A 12280-nucleotide genomic window follows, 5' to 3' on the forward strand; every position below is an offset into this window, starting at 1 on the left:
TGCATTGAAGCATGCAGGAAGACATAGTTCTACATCTGGATCCACAGGTAGTAGGCAGAGAGAGACACTGGATCTGGCTTGGGCTTTTGAAATCTCAAAGCCTACCTATCCTCAGAGACACACTTCCTCCAAGAATGACACACCTCCTCTAACAAGAACACACCTACTTCAACAAGGACATACATAATTTTCCTAACAGGTCATCAACTGGGGACTAAGCATGCAAATATTTTATAAGCCTATGTGGGCCATTCTCATTCAAACCACAGCAGTATGTGTTCTGTATGTGTTCCTGTGTTCCAATAAAGGTAACGATCCAATTTTTGGATCAAAGCTCAGCAATTTTGATTGAAACTCCTGACTCATGACAGATTTGTTAAATCCACTGACCATCTTTGCCAATAACAGATAATTTGGCCAAATCTTTGGGAGTAGTTACTTGTGTAGTAATAATGGGTCCACCAAGTCACCATATGAGCTACAAACAACCCCTGCATAGGAATAAACATATCAAGAACCACCCTGTGGCATATAAGCCATCTGCCATTCCGATGGGTTCCCTGTATCTATTGCAGTCCTAAATCTTATCAGCATTGAAACCAGCCATGCTGTCATAATGGTCTCAAGGCCTTTCCTCTTCTGCCATAAACCCTTAGATCTCCTCTGGTGGTAGTGGAAGAAGAGGAAGCTTCCAAGCTCTGTTCCTGCCCCAGTCACCTCAACCAAAAGGAAGAGGTCCTCAGTGAGGACCTCATATAATCTCTTCTTGAAGGAAGCATGGGACAGCCACCTCAACCCGGAGGCATTTTGTCAAAACCACCTCTTCCCTACATGGGAAATGCCATGGACTATCTACAGTGGTCATCAAACATCATTGTGCACATCCTTTGGTGGGAGACTCAGAGCCTTAAGATTCTTGCTTCCTTTTCCAATCACTTCCCCAGTATTCTTGCACTGAAGCAAGATATACAATTCTACCATCTCCATCCATGTTTTTAGAGCTTTTAATGCTTGGTCCTCTGCCATATCTTCTGCAGGGCCTTTGCCAAATTCTCCATTGCCTTCAGTGGTGGGGAGAGTTTCTTCTGGCTGATCAGTTTCCATTTTTTTTTTCTGGATTAAATTAATATACCAATAGGGCATAATCAAATGGGAGACAAGCATGATGGTGATGTCTGTTAAATACAATTTACAAAAAGAGTTTAAGACCATCCTCAGCTATATAATGAGTTGGAGACCAGCCTGGGCTACATGAGAGACCTTGTCTAAAAAAAAAAAAAAAAAAAAAAAAAAAAAAAAAAAAAAAAAAAAAGAAGCCAAGAAAGAAAGAAATTTGTGATTTTTATTCCAGTAAAGATACTTGTTTAAATGCTTCTTTTTTCCCGGTGTCAGAGGTGGAGCCCAGGTCTAGTAAATAATGCTGGAGGTATATGGTGTACCATGCAGCCCCTACTGAGCTCTGAAGTTTTAGCTTAGTAACCAAAAGAAAAACATTCATCCAACCCTTTGGGGATACATATACTTTGCTTATCATTATTAAAGTAGTCAAAATAATGTCCACGAGACATTGTGGTGACAAACTGATATGCTTGCCTTTGTCAGAAAACGCTGCTGGGAGGCATCTAAAATTGTTGGTGATGATTCAAACAATCAGTATTATACTAAAGACAGCGCTGGAAGTATTATCTGCAGCTAAGAGAGATGTCTCTAAATTCCAGTTGTTTATTCTTTTTTATTCACTAGACTTTATTCAGTTGGTGAAATCCTCAGAACATTTTCCAGTCTACACCACTTCTCTGGTCTAAGGGGAACATAAAGGAGCAGAGGTACTATGATCAAAAATGATTATTTTACATATAGAAATAGCGAGCAAGGAGTTGTTATGACAAGTAGAGTGCAAACACACACACACACACAAATGTAATACAAATTTATAACACTAAACCTCAAAATACAGAATTATTTTATTCAGATTAAGTACTGTTCTACCAGGATTTTCCACCCACCCAAGAAACAAAGATGTTAAAATCCAAAATGTGGAGCTGGAGAGATGGCTCAGAGGTTAAGAGCACTGGTTGCTCTTCCACAGGTCCTGAGTTCAATTCCCAGTAACCACATGTTGGTTCACAACCATCTGTAATGAGATCTGATGCCCTCTTCTGGCTTTCAGGCATACATGCAGGCAGAATGCTGTATACATAATAAATAGATTTTTAAAAAGTGTGAAACTCAACAATGATTCAAGGTATAAAATTAAGAAATTATCCAAGTGTAGTATTGCATGCCAATAATCCCAGGCCTCAGGAGGATGACATGGCTGAGGCCAGGTTATGTCACATAGAAAATTTCAGTCCAGCCTTTGCTTTAACTGCAGGCAACACTAGCCAAAAGAAAACAGATAGGGGGACTCGGGTGGAGATGCACTGCTGGACCAGAAGCCATGGCAGCCTACAGAACTGCAGTCCCCAACTCAGGCGGAGACCCCTTGCTCAACAACAGGTATACTGGCTGCTAGAATTCAGAGACCCCTGCTAAATCACAGGCCACACAGACCAAAAGACCAAAACAAAAAACACGGAGCAAAACACCCATCCAACAAAGACAAGGCCAGAAATCAGTAACTACACCTATAATCACCCCAAACCCAGATGCCTAGATGCCAGTATAAGAACACAATCAACAACTGCAAGGGCAATATGACACCACTAGAGCCCAGCTATCCTATGATTGCAAGCCCTGAATATGCCCAACACAGCTGAAGCACACAAAAACGGCCTTAAACCAACTTTATGAAGATGGTAGAGATTCCTAAAGAAGTGAATACTGTCCCTTAACAAAAGCAAGGAAAAGATGAATAGTTGAAAGATATGTATAAAAGTGTTCAAGACATAAAAACGGAAATAGAAACAATAAAGAAAGCACAAACTGAGGGAATCCTGGAGATGGAACAGGAACTACAGATGCGAGCATCAACAAAACACAGGAGATGAAAGAGAGGACTTCAGGTGTAGAAGATACAGTAGAAGAAATTGATACAGCAGTCAAAGAAAATGTTAAATCTAAAAAATTCATGGCCAGGCAGTGGTGGTGCACGCCTTTAATCCCAGCACTTGGGAGGCAGAGGCAGGCGGATTTCTGAGTTCGAGGCCAGCCTGGTCTACAAAGTGAGTTCCAGGACAGCCAGGACTACACAGAGAAACCCTGTATCCAAAAACAAAAAAACAAAAAAAAAAAAAAAAAAAAAAAAAAAAAAAAAAAAATCTAAAAAATTCTGGACTGAAAACACCCAGGGAATCTGGGACTCTATGAAAAGACAAAACCTGGGCTGGAGAGATGGCTCAGTGGCTAAGATCACTGCTTGTTCTTCCAGAGGTCCTGAGTTCAATTCCCAGCAACCACATGGTGGCTCACAACCATCTGTTATGGGATCTGGCGCCCTCTTCTGGTGTGTCTGAAGACAGCTACAGTGTATTCATCATATATATAAAATAAATAAATAAAATATTTTAAAAAAAAAGAAAAGAAAAGACAAAACCTAAGAATAATAGGAATAGAAGAAAAAGAACCACAGCTCAAAGACCCTGAAAATACTGTCAACAAAATCATAGAAGAGAAATTTCCTAAAGAAGTAGATACCTATGAACATACAAGAAGCATACAGCACATCAAACAGACTGGACCAGAAAAGAAAATTCTCCCCACCATATAGTAATAATCAAAGTATTAAACATACAGAACAAAGAAAGGATATTAAAAGCTGCAAGTAAGGCAGGCTTATCAGAATTACACCTGACTTCTCAACAAAGACTCTAAATGCCAGAAGATCCTGGACAGATGTCTTGCAGACCCTAAGAGACCACAAGATGTCAGACCAGACTACTATACCTAGCAAAACTTTCCATCACCATAGATGTAGAAACCAAGATATTCCAATACACAGGAGATAATTAGTTCCAAACCAGCAAAAACAAGGAAAAAGTGTACACACACACACACACACACACACTAACACCATCGACACCAAAATAACAGAAAATAACCATCACTGGTCATTAGTATCTCTCAACATCAATGAACTCAATTTCCCAATAAAAAGACACAGGCTAACAGAATGGATGTGAAAACAGGATCCATCATTCTGCTGCATACAATAAACACACCTCAGCAATAAAGATAATCATTACTCCAGTATAAAGGGCTGGAAAAAAATTTCCAAGCAAATTTACCTAAGAAATAAGGTGGACTAGCCATTCTAATATCTAATAAAATAGACTTCAAACCAAAATTATTCAAAAGAGACAGGATAGCCAGGCAGTGGTGGTGCACTCCTTTAATCCCAGCACTTGGGAGGCAGAGGCAGGCAGATTTCTGAGTTTGAGGCCAGCCTGATCTACGGAGTGAGTTCCAGGACAGCCAGGGCTATATCAAGAAACCCTGTCTCGAAAAACAAAACAAAACAAAACAAAACAAAAGAGACAGGAAGGACATTTCATACTCAAAGGAAAAACCCACCAATACAGAGTTTCAATTTTAAGCATCTATGCCCCAAACACAAGGGCACCCACATTTGTGAATGAAACATTGCTAAAGTTTAAATTGCACATAGAGCCCACACATTAATAGTGGGAGACTTCAACACCCCACTCTCACCAATTGACAGGACATTCAGGACAAAAACTAAACAGAGAAGTAATGAACCTAGCAGACATTATGAATCAAATGGACCTAACACACACACACACACACACACACACACACACACACACACACACACATATATATATATAATATTTTATCCAAACACAAAAGAATATTTCTTCTCCTCAGCACCTGAAGCAACCTTCTTCAAAATTTACAATATATTCAGGCACAAAGCCTGTCTTGACAGATACAAGAAAATTGAAATACCCCCTCTAACCTATCAGACCACCACAGACTAAAGCTGAATTGTAACAACAGAAACAACCGAAAGCCTGCAAACTCATGGAAACTGAACAACTCTCTACTCAGCGATATCTGGGTTAGGGAAGAAATAAGAAAGAAGTCAAAGATTTTCTAGAATTCAATGAAAATGAAGCTACAACATACTCAAATTTATGGGACACAATAAAAGCAATGCTAAGAGAAAAATCTCATAGCACTAAGTGCCCTCATAAAGAAGTTGCAGAGATCTCATACCAGCAACTTAAAAGCATACCTGAAATCTCTAGAACGAAAAGAAGCAAATACACCCAGGAGGAGTAGAAGGCAGGAAATAATCAAACTCAGGGCTGAAATCACTGCTCTATTGCAGTGAAGAGCTACTACAGCCACAACAACTCTCATAAAGCATTTAATTGGGGCCTGGCTTACAGTTTCAGAGGTTTAGCCCATTATCTTTATGGTGGGAGCAGTGCTGAGAGCTACATCCTGATCAGTAGGCAGAGAAGCAGAGACACTGGGCCATGGAGTGGGCTTTTGAAAGCAAGGATCCTCTACCTCCTAAGTGCTGTAATCAGAGGCATACACCAGCACATCCAGAACGCTCTGTGGTTTTTGAGCCAGGTAGCTTTGGGCAGATCACTTGGCCTCCCTCAGTCTTTGTCTCCTATACAAACATCATTGGCTTGTTGCCTAAGTTAAAGAGACCATTAAAAATGAGCCAGGACCCACACTGGAGAAATGGTTCAGCAATTAAGAAAGGCAACTACTGCTTTTACAGAAGACCTGGGTTCAGTTCCCAGCATCCTCACTGGGTGGCTCACATCTGCCTGCAACTTTAGTTCCAGGGAATCTGACGCCTTCTTCTGGACTCTGTGAGCACCAAATGCATGTGCTGCACATACATGCATGCAGGCAAGACACATTTGCACACAAAGATTATTTGCACATGAAAATTATTTTTTCTTACCAAGTGGTAGTGCCTGCTTTTAATCCCCCAGCATTTGAGATGCAGAGGCAGGTAGATCTCTGAGTTTGAGTCCAGCCTGGTCTACAGAGTGAGTCCCAGGACAGCCAAGGCCACGCAGTTAAACTCTGTCTTGAAAAAAAAAGTGTATGTGTATGTGTATATATACCACACACACACACACACAAATATATATACTCCCCCTCTTTCTCCAGATGGTTCTCTTCTTCAGGATGACATCTATAGGTCTTACCATAAGTCCTGATTCCTTGCTGCTGCTGCTGCTGCTGCTGCTGCTGTGTGTGTGTGTAAAGTTGAAAGGATAGAACCAACTCCACAACACACACACACACACACACACACACACACACACACACACACACACACACATATATATCTCCAGGATCTGAGGTGGGGCCTGAGGTAGGAGAATCACTTGAGTCCTGGAGTTCAAGGCCAGTCTAGATAACACACAATTCTTTGTCTAAAGTTGAGCAAAGAGGGCCGAGAACATAGCACAGTAGTAGAACATGCCTGCCTAGCAGCTGTGAGAACCTGAGTTCAATCTCCAGCCCTACAAACACAAATATAATGCGAAACAAAGAAAGGAAGGAAGGAAACTGTTTTTTTTTTTTTTTTAAATTCTAAGACAGTATTATTCCAAGCCTTAACTATTATAGAAATCTTTTTTTTTTCAGTGATGGGGTTGTAACACAAGGCCTTACACATGCCAGACAAGACAAGCATTCTACCACTGAGTTAACGCCTAGCTCTTGAGTAAAGTGACAAACCACCGTACCACCAACTATCCTCCCTCTCCCTCTCCAGATGGCTCTCTTCTTCAGGATTACATCTATAGGTCTTACCATAAGTCCTGGCACCAGTACCTCCTTCCTTACTGCTACCTAAAAGCCAAGGGTGAGCAGCCCCCGGGCATGCCACAAGCCTAATTCCCCCCTCCCGCATCGGTAAAGCCCCTCACCCAGCCTAAAACCCTGCCTTTCAGGTTTTCTCAGTCATTGGGTTGCTAGAGCGCCCCCGTGTGTCCGCAGATGGTAATACTACCAGCATTTTTCTGCAGGAGGCAGTTCGTTTCGTCACAATTTCGATGCAATGTGGAATTTTTTTTGTCCTCACACTTCAGACCCGAAGCTGGATTGTTGGGCCTCAGTCAGGCTGTTTAAGCCCTAGTGTTAAGACAGGTTTCCTTCAGAATTACTACCGCGGCCAAAAGGCTTCTTTCTGCTCTCTGGCCACCGCCAGGTCATGTTGAGCAGTTGTGAACACGTGATTTGAGGACACTTCAACTTGATGATATCACCTTCCACTCCCAGTAGCCTGAGCTCACAAATAAGACTTAAACTTTTGATGTGTGTTTGAAAGAATAGAGGGAGATAATCTCAGAGGACTTGGAAAGTACAAAGTCTAGAAGGAAAAATATTGAAAATGAGATCCCTGACTGGATGAATGGCTCAGTGGGCAAAGGTGATACAAAGCAGATGAGTTGAGTTCAATCCCCAGATCCACAGAAAGGTGGAAGGATAGAACCAACTCCACAAAGTTGTCCTTCAATTTCCATATCTGCACGCCAGCATGCACATACTCATGTACTTGAGTGTGTGTGCACGCACATGCGCGAACACATATATACACACACACAAATCATACGTACACACAATAAACAAAACAAAAATTTAAATTTAATGATCTCTCCTAGGATAAAAGCTTCAAGAAGGGGAAATAACAACCATAGATCAACAATTGACATTGTACACACACACACACACACACACACACACCACCACCACCACCACCACCACCACCACCACCACCACCATTCTACTCAAACATCCATTCTGGGACACATACTCTGTGTTAGCTACATTTCTATTGCTGTGGCAAAACATCACGGCCAATGTAACTTATTAAAGAAAGGGTTTAATTGGGGTGAGTTAGAATCCATGGTGCTGAAGCAAAGGTGTGACAGCAGGAACATCTGAGAGTGTACATCTTGAAATACAGAGACGGGATGGGAAATGGCATGAAAACCTCAATGCCCATCCCTGATGAAAAGCTCCTCTAAACAAAGTCACACCTCCTAATCCTTCTCAAGCAGATGCACCCACTGGGGATCAAGTAGTCAAATGTGAGCCTATGGAGAACATTTCTATTTGAACCACTCACTCACACCCACGTAGTGCTGAAAAACAGATTTCTATCTCACTAAGAATCATGACATTATATCTGGGTTTCATAGTGCATACTTTTAATCCCAAAAATTAGAAAGCAGAGGCAGGCAGATCTCTGAGTTCCAGACCACACAGGACAACATTAATAGGACCCTGCCACCCCTTCCTATCCTCAAATCTTTTAACATTGGCATGGGGCTTCCAGGGGGAAAACCCTACATCTGTAGTCTCTAGAATGTTCCCCATTTCCCTCTTTGACAGACACTATAGGAGTCTGATTTACTTACCATATTCTACACATCTTCCTCTTGCCTGTTGGGACTAATTAATTTTTCAGAACCTATAAAGTCCACTGCCAAATTCCACTGCCATCCTAGGCTACACATGCCTTTGACTTTACTCTAGGACCAGTGTCCCTGAGAAACTGTGTCTAAATTAGCTGGAGTCACTGACACAAGCTTCTAATCTCAGTACTTGGGAGGCTGAGTCACAAAGCATCAACAAGTTTGAAGACAGCCTGGGCTACATAGTGAGGTTCTTTCTTAAAACAACAAACAGACGTATTTCAGGCAAAGCATTGTGGTCCACACCATAATCCCAAAACTCAGTGGGCTGAAGCAGAAAGATCTTGAGGTCAAAGCCAGCCTAGACAACATAGTTAGAGACTCTCTGAACAACTCCTCTTCATCATCATAGTACAAGATTCATAGCTAAGACCACAGAGGCATTAAAGGTATTTATGATGGTTATTCCTGATTGTCAATTTAAGTACGTCTGGAATGAGCTGCAATCCAGAAATGGAGAGCACACCTGTGATCCAGATCTTGAGGCTGGAAGACACAGGCTTTTGATCCAGATTTTGACCTAGAATGACACTGTTGATCTAGATCATGAGACATAGTGGCCATGAAAAGCTTAGGCCCAGGCAACATAGTACACGCCTTTCATCTCAGGAGAAGGAGGCAAGCAGATGGACAGAGCAAGTCCCAAATCTAGGTATGGGGGTACACAGCTTTAATCTGGGCCACACCTTCTGCTGAAGACCTACATAAGGACAATGGAAGAAGGAAGTCTCTCTTCTTCACCTACTTGCATGTACTTGCCAGCACGTCTGTTGGAACCCACTTCAGGATTCCAGTTTATACAGGAGACCAGATGAAACAACTAGCCTCATGGGACTGAGCAACTACTAGATTTTTTTTTGGATTTCTCATTCACAGCTGCCCATTGTTGGGTTAGTTGGACTAACTAACTACAGTTAGCAGACCGTAAATCATTACAACACATTCCCTTACTACACAGAGACATTCCGTGCCAGGCAGTGGTGACACATGCGTTTAATCTCAGCACTTGGGAGGCAGAGTCAGGCAGATTTCTGAGTTCGAGGCCAGCCTGGTCTACAGAGTGAGTTCCAGGACAGCCAGGGCTACACAGAGAAACCCTGTCTCGAAAAACCAAAAAAAAAAAAAAAACCAAAACAACAACAACAACAAAAAAAAAACAAAAAAACAAAAAAAAACAGAGACATTCCGTAAGTTCTGTGACTCTAGAGAACCCTGACTAATACAGTATTCCAGCAGCACAATACAAATTACCCATCTCAAGTCACCTTTTGGTGTGGTGGTGATGGTATGGTGGTGTGGTGGTGGTGGTGTGGTGGTACGCATAGCTGCTACCTTCTAACTCTGGGCCAATCATTTCCCAGGGTTTGAACAGATGAGAGCTAGGGATGTGGCTTAGTGGTAGAGCACTTGTCTAACTTGTGTGAGACCTAGGTTCCATCCTGGATGTGCAAGTAAGATGAAGGCTGGCAGTTGCTTAGCATAACCAGCAGCTCAGTCATAAGCAAATGGCTAGCATCCCTTCTGCTTCTCATTCCTTCTAACCTGTTCCCTTGCTGCTAAAATAGAGGTGGAGTCTGGGGTTGTGGGGATCAGGGTGTGCAGCTGGTGATCTAGGGAAGAGAGCTCTCCAAGCAAAGATGAAACAAACTACCCAAGAGGCAACACGGCTTCAGTCTCTGGAAATGGAATTCAACAAGAGCACGTGCGTCATGGGTGTGTTCTGCTGGGCAGGTGCCTGCCTTTGCAGTCTTTGAGCTGGAAGTAGCGATATTATTAATGCTGATAGGAAGGCAGCTAGCTGCTTGCTTAGTGGCAAGGACAATTAATAGTTCCAGCTTTCTTCCATCCTGCATTCTACATGCTGGCATTTTGATTTAAAGAAAATATTGCTGCAGCTGTTCACAAATTCTGGAAGTATGTGAGTGTGCATGCATGCGGTTTGGTGTTTACAGATTTGGGGTTATGGAGGGGAGTTTCCAGAGCAACAGAATAGCTGCTTGTCAATCGGAGTTCATTTTGAAAATGAAAGCCCAAGAGTTTGGAAATCCACTTTGGGCCCGGGGCCTGGGACGGGGCCTGGTTTTAAGTAGTTTACAGAAGCAAAGGGGTAGCTTTGGTCATTTGGCTCAAGAAAAACTCAACTTAATCACTATTTTTCTTTATTTTTATAAATTGAGCAAATCAGTGACTTGCTAAGTCCTGTAGATTTGGTGTGATACAGTGATATGATACGAGTTGGCATGGACCCTTTCAACACAAACTCACATGGTCATACACACAAAATCAGTCTCCTAAGCTGCCAAACCAGAGCAAAGTAGCACCTATTTATTTGTTTTGCAAATACAGAGTATACACAAGGATAGATTGGTACAGTTATCAAACAGTTCAGAGTTCAATTGACCTGTCTGAGAAAGAAGGGAAATATCATAGGCAATAACCTCTACTCTGGGTGACAGTGGGTTCATAGAAACAGGGGTTGGGAAATAAGAGCATCATTCTGAGCTGGGGCAGAGGAGGCTGGTTGGATAAGGTGGATACTGAGGCTGAGCTTAAAGCTTAAAGCTTAAAGCTTAAAGGGTAAAAAGCTTAAAGAACCAGGAGGCTGGGGCAGGGGAATTGCTAAGAGCTCCAGACCTGTGAGGACTACACAGTGACTACCAGGGTAGCCGGAACTATGTGAAACAATCCTATCTCAAAACCAAAACAGAGCTAGGCATGGTAACAGAGGCATGTAATTCCACCACTTAGAAGGTGGAGTCAGGAGGATCCGAAGATCAAAGCCAACCTGGGTTATATAAGACCCTAATATCAAAAGCACCCAAAATCAACTAATTAACTTAAAAGAGAGAGAAGGGAGGGTGACCTAGGCAGGGAAGGACAAGTGAGAGATAGGGGAAAGCTTCAGCTAGGTCTGGCTCAGCCATTTGGCTGCAATTTGGTGCTTGTGTGAGTGCTTTGCAGCAGATAAACCTGGCTTGATTGGCAGTCTCTTTGTGCCAGAACAAAGGCTACCGTGTCACACTTACTTACTTTGCTACTTCCTGCTGGGTGACCTTGGGCAAGTGGTCTAAGTTCTCTGCAAACTGAAAGTAGGAATCATTCTTCACCCCAAAGACCATGGGGAGAAGTAAGAAGTAACACCTACCAGGCATCTTGCAGTGTCTAGTGCAGAGTAAATATTGTTTAAAGTAAGTTAAAATTCATATACTGTCACAGAAGAACACTCAAGACATTTAGAGCTGGCCCTTAATATTTGCACAGCAAGGAGGAAAAGTCACTGTCTGACACTGTCCATGGCTGGTGCCACTGTAAGTGCCAGATGAGAGGGCTGGCTTTGGCCTCAGTCACCACCCATCCTGATCTGGACTGCTTGAATACTCTGGCTTCCAGCCTCTACTTCTCCCAACATCATCTTCCAAACACAGCCAGAATCATGGCTGTGTCCCTCCCTGGTTCAAAAGCTAGTTTCCTCTAGCTTGCCGGCAGAGTTCCTTAACACTGTGGAGGGGGTAAGAACTACTGTCTCAAGGGAGGGGACAACCCTGTATTCCCAGAACTTGAGAGGAAGACAAGGAAAGATCAGAAATCCAACAATTTTGTTGGCTACATATTGAGTTCCAGGCCAGCTTTGGCCACATTAGACCCTGTCTCCAAAATATAAGCACTGTCGTCTCTTGAGACCAGAGGCAGGGAGGTTCACCTGTAGTTCCTGGACAGCCTGTCTCAAAGATACTGCCTCAAAATAAAAACAAAAATCAAGCAAACAGCAAAATCATCCGTTGGTAAACGGAAAGACTAAGAGTAGTCTAATGTTGTAATAAAAAAGAGTAACTATCCACCTTCTTCAAAAAACTAAAAGC

General features: G+C 42.5%; 1 pseudogene; it reads right to left on the reverse strand.

Annotated features, from left to right (window-relative positions):
- Positions 1-214: 214 nt before the first annotated feature.
- On the reverse strand, positions 215-845 carry LOC117695095 (heterogeneous nuclear ribonucleoprotein K pseudogene; annotated as a pseudogene).
- Between the last annotated feature and the right edge of the window lie 11435 nt (positions 846-12280).

This window comes from Arvicanthis niloticus, chromosome X (genome assembly GCF_011762505.2).
Source record: "Arvicanthis niloticus isolate mArvNil1 chromosome X, mArvNil1.pat.X, whole genome shotgun sequence".
Taxonomy (NCBI): domain Eukaryota; kingdom Metazoa; phylum Chordata; class Mammalia; order Rodentia; family Muridae; genus Arvicanthis; species Arvicanthis niloticus.